Raw genomic sequence first — 12694 nt, 5'->3', positions numbered from 1 at the left:
CCAGGGGGTGCCCTGGAGGCACGGAGCCTGAAGGGCTACCGCAGGGACTGTATGCTGCTGGCCCACACTGACCTGATCGAGAAGCTGCTCAAGTCTGGCCGCCTGGAGAAGCGACCGTGCTGGAGCCGGCCGCTGCCCTGCAGACCACAGGTAGGCAGGGTCAGGCCCAGAGTGCAATCCACGGAGGCAGAAGAGCGGCGAGCAATACCTGACCACCGTCACGTGGGCATGTGTGCTCCCACTCTGGGAGAAACCATCCAGTAAAGGTCTTGGCAGAACCAAAAGAGAGAGAGAGACGAGTCTGGAAAGGGAAGAGGTCATGGTTTGCCTCGAATCCTTTCCTTTTGAAAATACCCACTCCTCATTCTGTTCTAGAGTGACGGGCCAAGGAAGAGCACGTGACCCAACCCAGGCCAACCCCGGGCCTCTCCCTTCCTCTGGATCCCAGTTTGAAGGACCGTGGGTTGCCAGTGGCTGTGTTGCCTTCACATAGACAGAGCTTGTCTAGAAACAAAACAAACATGAGGAAAAGGAGGACTTTATTAATGCCACCTTTGAATTCTTAGATCTAGCCCTGCCTAAAGCCAACCTTGGACTCTTCAGTTACATGAATAAAAAAATTCCTCATTTTTGCTTAAGCTACTTTGAGTGAGGTTTCTGTCACTTGGAACTGAAAGGTGACCAACTTACACAGGACAGTAATTTTGGACAGTGACACTGACATCCCTTTGGAGGGGATTGACTCGATGCAAGGAAGTGACACCATCAAATTTGCATCATGGACGGTACTGACCACCGGAAATGGGCTGATGAGGGGCATGTCCAGAGGGAAGGAGAATGATGTGGCTATTGGAGTGGCCACCACCTTCTCTGAATACTTCTAAGAATCCTCAGATTTTCATGTTCTAACCATAACTCCCCTCTTGTTTTAAAATAACTCGAGATTTTTTCGTATTATGGAAAACTCAAAAAATACTCAAGAGCAAAAATAAGGAAACAGAAAACCCCCAAACCTACCTCCAGGGACAATCACTGTTAAAACTCATATACATCTTTCTAGACCCTTACGTGTGTGACATGTGCCAGCATGTTCATGGAAGTAGGAAAAGGTATTAAGCAAATGAGATCATACCATATCAATGATCTGGAAAAAGAACATGTGTGAAACCAGAGACTTAACATTTTTCCAGAAAAATCACTGATCAGCTTATGATTTTGAATCATATTCCTGTTCATCACCTTCAAGCTTCAAAATGTAAACTCAACGTTAACCTCAGAGTAGGTGTATGCCAAACACATGCCGCAGACAAGGATTTCCACACTGCAGGGTTTTTGATGATCAATGTAAGAGGGGATCAGAAGATTTTATCATGAGCTTTCCCATATCTTCAAATATACACCCTCACCTCTTACAATGAGACTTTGTAGGAAAGAAGAAGTAAAATCACTAACAAGCAAATTAGTCTAAAACTGAGAGGCGGTGTGTACATAGAAGTGGTCTGCACATTTAGAGTCTATTCAATATCCCTCAGACTTACAACTGTAAAGAGCTATTGGCATCACAGAAAGGAAGACAGGTGATAGCTCTGTCCCCACTCTTCAGCTGCATATAGTCTTCGAGGTTTACAAAATTGAAATTCTTATCCTTAAAAAGATTTTCTCTTACTGAAGTTTAATAAAAGAACACCCAGAGTTTTCCATTTCTCAAATTCCTATGCACTTTCTTCTACCTCACCTTCCATCCTACCCACCGCTTGGTCTCTTCCCAAAGGTCTGGTTGCAAATTTTACTTCTTTAGAACAGCATATGGAAGGACTCTGAAGATGTCTAGTACTTCCCTCAGTTTCCAGCCGAAAGGACTTACTAAATCACAGTTGTAGCAGGGAGTATAGAATGTTTGTTTTAAAGGTTCCATCAATATAAAGCCACAATTGTAAGTAGATGAGTTCCCTATAGCAGGGGAATTAACCCCTGGGAAATAAGCTCTAATTTTCAGCCCACTGCCACCTCACATTCTTTCTTCCGCCCTACCCAGATGGAAAGGAGTGTGGTGATCTGTAGGGACAGGAGGAATGCGGTGGAGACTCCTTTTTCAGGGGCTGTTACAGTTTCCTGCAGGACTCGGGAGGTGGGTCATCTGAAGAATCTTGAAACTGAAAGACCCTGCTCCACCATCCCTTCGTCCTTCATTCAGCCAGGGAACACATTCTCAACCCCTGGTAGGTACTGAACAATGAAAATAAAACACAAGGGACCTGCAGCTTCTGCCCCCAGGCAGCTGAGAAGGAGCTCGAAACCAGCTCTGCCTTGCAAGAACAGATAAGGGGCAGGAGATCCATTTCTACCCAAAGAGCTATACAGTCTCAGCCACTGGAAAGTTTCCAGCCTGGAGGGGAATAGGGCAACTACAAAGCCAAACCCCATGTGCCCTAGAGACAAAACACCGATGCTGTGGACTTAGAACAGGACGGTGAGATTGGGGAGGCAAAGAGAAGACCAATGAGATCATGTTCATCCAGCCAGCAAGGATGGTACAGCTGCCATCACTCATTCCCTGTTTCTTCTTTGCCATCAACAGCTGCTTTCCAAACCTGAGAATATGGCCCTCCAGGAGTTTACAAATCCAAGTGAAAAATAGCCACTAAGTGTTGGAGTAGAAAGGAAAGGGACAAAAGGATAACTCTTCAGGCCTCTGTGATAGAGACTTCCAGCACCAAGCCGTAACACTAGGACAATATTCAACTAAGCATTCCATTTCTCTCTGAAGTATCTCTTCACTTATCATGGCTCAGGTTAAATCTGCCTAAAATAAAATCCACCAGGATGTTCTTTTTTTTTTCCCTACCCCCACCCACCATGTTACAAAGAGGAAGCAACCAAAGACATTGTTCTAGGCTGCTGAGAACAATTCCACTTCCTTCCTGTTGGATTTTTTTCCCACTTTAATATTTTTTTATATTTATTTTTATTTTTTTAATTTAATTTTATTTTTTCAGTGTTCCAAGATTCATCGTTTATGCAGCACACCTAGTGCTCCATGCAATAGGTGCCATTCTTAATACCCACCTCCGGGCTCATCCAACCCCCACCCCCTTTTTCAACATTTCCTTAGCAATTCAGGGTCTCTTCTGGTTCCAAACAAATTTTAGGATTGTTTGTTCCAGCACTTTAAACAATGCCAGTGGAATTTTGAGCAGGATGGCATTGAAAGTATAGATTGCTCTGGGCAGTATAGACATTTTAACAATGTTTATTCTTCCGATCCAAGAGCATGGAATGCTCTTCCATCTTTTTGTGTCTTCTTCAATTTCTTTCATCAGTCTTCTGTAGCTCCTCGAGTACAGATCCTTTACCTCTTTGGTTAGGTTTATTCCCAGGTATCTTACGTTCTTGGTGCCATGGTAAATGGAATATTGATTCTCTCATTTCCCTTTCTATATTTTCATTGTTAGTGTATAAGAAAGCAACTGATTTCTGTGCATTGATTTTGTATCCTGCCACATTACTGAATTGCTGTATGAGTTCTAGTAGTTTGGGGGTGGAGTCTTTTGGAGTAGTTTGGGGATGGAGTCTTTTGGGGGTGGAGACATGATATAAAGTATCATGTCATCTGCGAAGAGAGAGAATTTGACTTCTTTGCCAATTTGAATACCTTTTATTTCTTTTTGTTGTCTGATTGCTGTTGCTAGGACTTCTAGTACTACATTGAACAAGAGTGGTGAGAGTGGGCATCCTTGTCGTGTTCCTGATCTCAAACGGAAGGCTGTCAGCTTTTCCCCATTGAGAATGATAGTCGCTGTGGGTTTTTCATAGTTGGGTTTTATGAAGGAATGCTCCCTCTATCCCTATACTTTGAAGAGTTTTAATCAGGAACAGATGCTGTATTTTGTCAAATGCTTTTTCTGCATCAACCGAGAGGACCGTGTTGTTCTTCTTTCTTCTCTTATTGATTTGTTCTAACACATTGATTGATTTGCGAATGTTGAACCACCCTTGCATCCCAGGGGTAAATCCCACCTGGTCATGGTGGATCATCTTTTTAATGTACTGTTGGATCCTATTAGCTAGGATCTTGTTGAGAATCTTGGCATCCATATTCATCAGGGATATTGGTCTGAAATTCTCCTTTTTGATGGGGTCTTTGCCTGGTTTGGAAATCAGGGTAATGCTGGCTTCCTAGAAAGAGTCTGGATGTTCTCCTTCTGTTTCTATTTTTTGAAACAGCTCCTGGAGAATAGGTATTATTTCTTCTTTGAATGTTTGTTTGAATTCCCCAGGGAATCCGTCTGGTCCTGGGCTCTGTTTTTTTTTGGGGGGGGGGGTTTATCACTGCTTCAATCTCATTACTAGATATTGGTCTATTCGGGTTGTCAATTTCTTCCTATTTCAGTCTTGGAAGTTTATAGGTTTCCAGGAATGGATCCATTTCTTCTAGGTTGCTTAACTTATTGACGTATAACTGTTGATAATAATTTCTGATGATTGTTTCTATTTCCGTGGTGTTAGTCGTGATCTCTCCCCTTTCATTCATAATTTTATTAATTTGGGTCCTCTCTTTTCTTTTGGATTAATCTGGTCAGTGGTTTATCAATCTTATTGATTCTTTCAAAAAACCAGCTTCTAGTTTCGTTGATGTGTTCTACTGTATATCTAGTAACTAACTCATTGATCTCTGCTCTAATCTTGATTATTTCCCTTCTTGTGTGTGGGGTTGGCTTAATTTGTTGTTGATTTTCCAGTTCTTTAAGGTGTCCAGAGAGCTGGTGTATTCGGGATTTTTTCAATTTTTTTGAATGAGGCTTGGATGGCTATATATTTCCCCCTTAGCATTGCCTTTGCTGTATTCCATAGGTTTTGGACCAATAGTCTTCATTCTCATTGGTTTCCATGAATTGTTTAAGTTCTTCTTTGACTTCCTGGTTGAGCCAAACATTCTTAAGCAGGGTGGTCTTTAACTTCCAAGTGTTTGAATTCCTTCCATACTTTTTCTTGTGGTTGAGTTTCAGTTTCAAAGAATTGTGGTCTGAGGCACCTGGGTGGCTCAGTGGGTTAAGCCTCTGCCTTCGGCTCAGGTCATGATCCTGGGGTCCTGGGATCGAGCCCCACATCAGGCTCTCTGCTCAGCGGGGAGCCTGCTTCTCGCTCTCTCTCTGCTTGCCTCTCTGCCTACTTGTGATCTCTGTCTGCCAAATAAATAAATAAAATCTTTAAAAAAAAAAAGAATTGTGATCTGAGAATATGCATGGAATAATCTCTCTTTTGGTATCAGTTGAGCTCTGATTTGTGACCCAGTATGTGGTCTATTCTGGAGAAAGTTCCATGTGTGCTTGAGAAGAATGAGTATTCTGTTGTTTCAGGGTGGAATTTTCTATATATATCTATGAGGTCCATCTGTTCCAATGTGTCATTCAAAGCTCCTGTTTCTTTATTGATTTTCTGCTTGGATGATCTGTCTATTACTTGATGATCTGTCTAGAGTGGCATGTTAAGATCCCCTACAATTAATGTATTCATATCAATATGACTCCTTATTTTGATTAACAATTGGCTTATGTAGTTGGCTGCTCCCATATTGGGGGTATAAATATTTACAACTGTTAGATCTTCTTGGCGGATAAGCCCTTTACAAATGATGTAGTGTCCTTCTGTATCTCTGACTACAGTCTTTAGCTTAAAATCTAATTTATCTGATATGAGAATTGCTACCCCAGCTTTCTTTTGAGAGCCATTGGCATGAAAGATGCTTCTCCATCCCTTCACTTTCAGTCTGGATGTATCTTTAGGTTCCAAATGTGTCTCTTGTAGACAGCATATGGACGGGTCCTGTTGTTTTATCCAATCTGCAACCCTGAGCCATTTTATGGGAGCATTTAGGCCATTCACATTGAGAGTGATTATTGAAAGATAAGTTTTTATTGACATCATGTTGCCTGTGAAGTCCTGTTTCTATAGATTGTAAATTTCTATTCTATGTCACTCTTGGGTTCTTCCTTCTTTTATAGAACCCCCTTTAATATTTCTTATAGTGCCAGCTTGGTGGTCACATACTCTTTTAAATCTTGCTGATCTTGGAAGCTCTTTATCTCTCCATCCATTTTGAATGTCAGCCTTGCTGGATAAAGTATTCTTGGCTGCATGTTCTTCTCATTTAGTGCCCTGAATATGTCTTGCAGCCTTTTCTGGCTTCCAGGTTTCTGTGGACAAAGCCTGATCTTATTATGATGGACCTTCCTCTGTACGCAAGGAATCTCTTCCCATTAGCTGCCCTTAGGACCTCTTGTCTAAAATTATGACTCATGAATTTCACAATCAAGTGTCTGGAGGTCTTTCTAGATTCACTGATCTTGGGGGGTGTCCTTTCTGCCTCTAGGACAAGAACACTTGTTCTGTTCCCCAGATTGGGGAAATTTTCACCTTGAATTTGTTCAACTATATCTTCTAGTCTTCTTTCTCCACCCCCTCAGGGATCCCAATAATTCTGACATTGGAACGTTTCATGGCATCATTTATTTCCCTAATTCTGTTTTCATGGCTTCTAAGTTGTTTCCTCCATGCCTCCTCCTGATCCTTTTTCTTTATCAGTTTGTCCTCTAGATCAATAATTCTATCTTCTGCCTCACTTACCCTAGCTGTTAGAGTATTTAGATTAGATTGGATCTCATTGATAACATTTTTAACTTCTTCCCAGGTGACTTTCACTTCTGCCCTTAGAGATTCTATGTTGTCACTAATGGTTTTCTCCAAACTAGCCATTGCCTGGATAATTGTTACCCTGAATTCCCTTTCCGACTGTTTATGTCCATATCCAATAGTTCTGTGGGAGAGGGCACAGTCTCTGAATTTTTCCTCTGTTAGGTGTTCCTCCTCTGTTAGGTGTTCATCTTTCATTTCTAAAGTAAGCTGCCCCAAATTTCCCTTGAGATCCAGAAGAAATTTCTTCTTCCCACTCCTAACCAGCTGAGAACTTCCCAGCTACTAGTAGGACTGTAAAAAATTTTTTTAAAGATTTTTTATTTATTTGACAGACAGAAATCACAAGTAGGCAGAGAGGCAGGCACAGAGAGAAGGAGAGGGAGAGGCAGGCTCCCTGCCGAGCAGAGAGCCCAATGTGGGGCTCGATCCCAGGACCCTGGGATCATGACCTGAGCCAAAGGCAGAGGCTTTATCCCACTGAGCCACCCAGGCACCCCAGGACTGTAAAATTTTACATTCGCTCAATAACCATCCATTAACACCCTATAGCAGTGGCACAAGAAATGGATTTTTTTTCTTACTATGACATGCAATTATGGGAATTTTTTTCCAAATACATTTGTGCTTGAAAATTTAATTCCTCCTAGAGCAACATAAGATCCCCCTGCAGAGGAAGGCAACAAAGAACTGTGTATTTATTTATTTTTTTAGTATTTTATTTATTTGACAGAGAGAGTGAGATCACAAGTAGGCAGAGAGGCAGGCAGAGAGAGAGGGAGAAGCAGGCTTCCCACTGAGCAGAGAGCCCGATGTGGGGCTCGATCCCAGGACCCTGAGATCATGACCTGAGCCAAAGGCAGAGGCTTAACCCACTGAGCCACCCAGGCGCCCCAGAACTGTGTATTCAGAGAAGGTGGTTTGCTTTAATATTTTGTGTGACAAGGACACCTGGGTGGCTCAGTCAGTTAAGCGTCTGCCTCCAGCTCAGGTCATGATCCCAAGGCCCTGGGGTTGAGCCCTGCATAGGGCTCCCTGCTCAGCAGTGAGTCTCTTTCTCTCCCTCCCCAATTGCCTGCTTGTTCTCTCTCTCTCAAATAAATAAAGTTTTGAAAAAATGTTGTGTGTGACCCACTTCCTGTTGCTTTTTAATGTTCTGTTGCTAGAATGGTTTAATTGGATAATTAAATTCAAAATGTATACATGCACAACAAATATTTTAAGACAAACTTTTAAAATAAAGTGTATCATACCTAGAGAAATATGTTCAAATCTTAAGTGCATGGCTCAGTGAATCATTACAAAGAAAACCTACCCACATGACATCAGTCAGGCCAAGAAGTCAAACACCAGCATCTAGAAGCTCCCCATGCACTTCCCAAGCACCTGACTCCTCCTCTCCCCACCGTGCTCACTTTTGACACCATGGATTAGTTTTGCCTCTTTCTAACTTCATGTAAAGGGAATCCTCATAGGTAGTCTTCTGCGTTGGACTTTTCAACATTGTGAAATCTATATTGTATATAGCAGCAATACCTTCATCTTCTCCACGCTGACAAATAATCACATCCTGGAGGGGAGAGAGAATGACACAGATGAGTGTGAGGTTTCCCTCAGGCTAGGACTCCAAGTGCAACTTCATTTCCTCATCTCCCAGTGTAACCTTGGAGAAGCATAGCTGCCATTATCCATGGAGGGTGGATCCTGGCTAGAATAATAATTTCCTGAGAACTTGCTAACCATTGTAGCTCAATCCCTGTTAAGAATTTTTCTGGAGGAACCTGGCTGGCTTGGTCGGTTAAGCATCTGACTCTTGCTTTCAGTGCAGGTCGTGATTTCAGGGTTTTGAGATAGGAGTCTGCTCTGGGCTCTGTGCTCACCAGGAAGTCTGCTTCTTTCTCTCTCCTTTGGCCCCTCCCCCTGCTCTCACAAGAACACTATCTGTCTCTCTCTGTCTCTCAAAATAAATAAGTCTTTTAAAAAATAATAATCCTAAATATGTACACACCTAAGACAGAAGCTTCAAAAGACATGAAGCAAAAACTGTTAGACTTCATAGAAGAAAAAGACTGTCCTACAGATATAAACATTTCAGGACTACTGTCTCAGAACGAGTAGAGAGAAAAATCAGAAAACATGTGGCAGAGAACTACCTTATCAAGGAAATTTTATTTTACCCAATTTATCAAACTTATTGTCATAAAATTGTTCTCAATATTCCCTACCTCTTTAATGTCCATAGGCACCTGGTATTTGTCATTTGTGTCTTCTCTCTTTTTTTTCTTGAGTTCCCATAAAGAAAATTCCAGGTTCAGATAGTTTCACTCATAAATTTAAAAAATGCTACATACTTCACGATTCTCTTTATATAATATTCTCACAATGCACAACTATATACATGGAGAATGGACGTTGGTTACCAGAATATAATAGGGTAGCACAGAGTTCTTTTGTGCTGATAAAATGGTCTCATATCTTGATTGTGGTGGTAGTTATATGAATCTATGTGTAAGATAAATTTGCACAGAACTATACACACAGGGGTACCTCGGTGGCTCAGTAGTTAGGTGTCTGCCTTCAGCTCAGGTCCTGATCTGCTCAGGGTCCTGGGATCGAGCCCTGCATCAGGCTCCCTGCCTGCTTCTCCCTCTCCTTCTGCTTGCCACTCTGCCTGCTTGTGCTCTCTTTCTGTCTGCCAAATAATACATAAAACCTAAAAAAAAAAAAGAACTATACACACAAACACAGATATATGTTAAAAATGACGAAAACCAAATAAGATCTATAGCCTAGTTAACAGACTTGTACCAATGCTATTTTCCTTGATTTGATATTGCATTATAGTTATATCTTTAGGAGAAACTGGGAGAAGAGTGCAAGGAACCCTATGTATGCTTTTGCAATTTCCTGTAAGGCTATAATCATTTTAAAATAAGTTATAAAAAATGAACTGTAGACTAGTGAGCTGTGGAAAAACTTCAGTCGAATATGTGTGTAATTGGAATCCCTGAAATATGAGAAAGGGCAACTGAAAGAACATAGGAAGAAATAACGATCAAAGTTTTCCAAACTTGATGAAAACTTGTAACCTACAGCAAAAAGTCCCAACAAACCTCAAGCACAAGAAACATGAGAAGAAGAAGGAAAAAAACTACACCATGGTACAGCATAATCAAAATGCTCAAAACCAGGGATAAAGAGAAAATCTTAAACGCAGAAATAGAAAAAATACATTACATACAGAGAAACGAAAATAAAGGTGACAGTGGATTTCTCATCAGAGGCAAGTGAAGGCAACAAAAGCAAAAACAACTAAGTGGGACTAGGGCAAAGGAAAAAGCTTCTGCACAACAAGGGAAATCATCAATGAGAAAAGGCAACATCCTGGGTGGAAGAGAATGTTTGCATATTATGTATCTGATAAAGGGTTAATATCTAAAATACGTAAAAAGCTCGTACAACTCAATAACGAAAAATCCAGTCTGTTTTTTTTTTTTTAAATGGGCAGAGGACCTGAATAGGCAATTTTCCAAAGGAGACAAATGGAGGGTCAAAAGGTATAAGAAGCACTGTATATTAACTAACTAGAATTTATATTAAAATTTGAAAAAACAAACAATAAAAGCAAAAGAAAACAAACAAAACAAAAGGTATTTAAAAAGGTGCTCCACAACACTTGTCACCAGGGAAATGCAAATCAAAACTGCAGTAAGATGTCACTTCACACCTGTCAGAAAGTCGAAAAGACAAGAAATAACAAGTGTTGATGAGGGTGTGGAGAAAAGGGAACCCAGGTGTGCTGTTGGTGGGAATAAAAATTAGTATTACCACCATGGAAAACGGTATGAAGTTTCCTCAAAAGATTAAAAATACAACTACTATATGACCTAGTAATTCCTCTCCCAGGTATTTATCTGAAGGAAGTGAACATACTTACTTGAAAAAGATATCTGCACCCCCACTTCCCTTGCAGCATTATTTATACAGCCAAGACATGGAGGTAACCTATGTGCCCAGTGATGGATGAATGGATAAAGAAGATGTGGTATATATAAATACAATGGAATATTATTTGGCCACAAAAAAGGAAAACCTGCCATTTGCAACAGTACGGATGAACTTTGAGGATATTATGCTAAATGAAATAGGTTTCTCAGACAAAGAAAGACAAATTCTGTATGATCTCACATGTGGAATCTAAAAAAATAAAATAAGAACCTGAACTCAGACACAGAGAATAGATTTAGTCATTACCAGATGCAGATGGTGGAGTGTGGTTGAAATGGATGAAGGTGGTCAAAAGGTACAAACTTTCAGCTATCAAACAAATAAGTCCTGGGGATGTAATGTACAGTATGACTGTAGTTAATAACACTATCTTGTATATTTGAAAGTTAAAAATACTATACTGTGTGTTTAAAAGTTACCCCAAGGAAAAAACGTTACTATGTGTGGTGATGGATGTTAGTGAGACTTATTGTGGTGATTCTTTTGCAATTCCATACAAATACTGAATCATTCTGCTGACACCTCAAACTGTTTCAATGTTGTATGTTAATTATAATTATATCCCAATAACAAAAAGAAACAGTTTAAGTGAAAAGACAGTGGAGCAGCACCATTAAAAAACTGAAATAAAACATTGTCAACAGAGAGTTCTAACCCCCACCTCCCGTGAAAATATCTTTCAAGAACCAAAACAAAATATGTTTTCCAAACATACACAAGCTGAACTGAAAGAATTCATTACAATAGACCCACACGGCTAGAAATGTAAAAGGAAAATGGTGCCAGATGGAAGCATAGATCCACACAAAGAATGAAGAACACCAAAAATGGCAGTAGTTCTCAACAGCTGGTCTGGAGACTGCTGGTTGTCCCCCTCCAGGAGGTCTGTAAGTTCTAATTATTTTCATAATAATGCTAATATGTTCCTGCCTTTCCGTGCCCATTTTCGTAAAGTGTACAGTGGAATTTCCCAGTGTGATATGACAGAACATAAATGCACGGCAAATATGAGATTCCAACTTTCTTCTATGAAGCCAGACATTGAAGAGATTTGTTAAAAATGCCACTGATTTTTTTCCCCCGGAAAACATCTTTATGTGATTTAAATTAATCTGTAATCACTTTCACTGTTGCTTTAAAATTAATTAATGATTTTTTTAATTTTTTAAATTTATGCTTTTCAAATGTTCAGTGCAGTGAATGATCCACAGAAACAGAAGCTTTTCTCGCATCCTCAGTCATTTTTAAGATTATTTAAGGAACCCTGAGACCAAAAAAATGTGAGGGCTGCCCTTCCAGAGCAGTTTAGCATTTAAAGGCCCTTGACAAAGATGATGAAAACGAGGGTTTGGTGACACATTGAGCCATGTGGTGAGAAAAGGGATGAAGAAAAGGCTTCACAGACAAAGCAGACAGCATAAGACCCAGAAAACTCAAGCTGGAGGTGTGCACAAAATAAAGGAAGGGCCAAAGCTTTGAGGAGATTGTCTCTAGGGTGTAAATCATTTACCTGCTCACCGTGGACCCATTGTGCCTGGCAAAGAGAATTGCCCAGCAACTTCAGCAATGAGTTGTTTGAGACACAGATATGATCGCCGATTGTGGCTGCATTTAATAATACTACCGTTTAAATTGCATGGAGGTGGGGGCGGAGGTGCTGCCAGGCTGGCGCATTGGGTAGAGCATGTGACTCTTGATCTCAGCGTTCTGAGTTCAAGTCCCCTGTTGGACAAGGAGCCTACTTATAAATGAATGAATGAATGAATGAATGAATGCATGAATGAATGAGTAAAGAAATTGCATCGGCCCATAGGGACACTGTCCATGTCCTTGGCGGTGTTGGCTGCCACCTTCCCACCATCGTGCATCCATTTTACTTTAAAGAAACTGCACACTTGCAGAAGATAAGAGCGTGGGACTTGACTTCACGGAGCCCCCTAATCCCGCCTCCCCATTAGACATCGGGGACGTGAGATGCTAAGCGTTTCAGGCTCGG

The sequence above is a fragment of the Meles meles genome, chromosome 4, assembly GCF_922984935.1.
Source record: "Meles meles chromosome 4, mMelMel3.1 paternal haplotype, whole genome shotgun sequence".
Classification (NCBI taxonomy): domain Eukaryota; kingdom Metazoa; phylum Chordata; class Mammalia; order Carnivora; family Mustelidae; genus Meles; species Meles meles.
Note: the sequence above shows the minus strand (reverse complement) of the source record.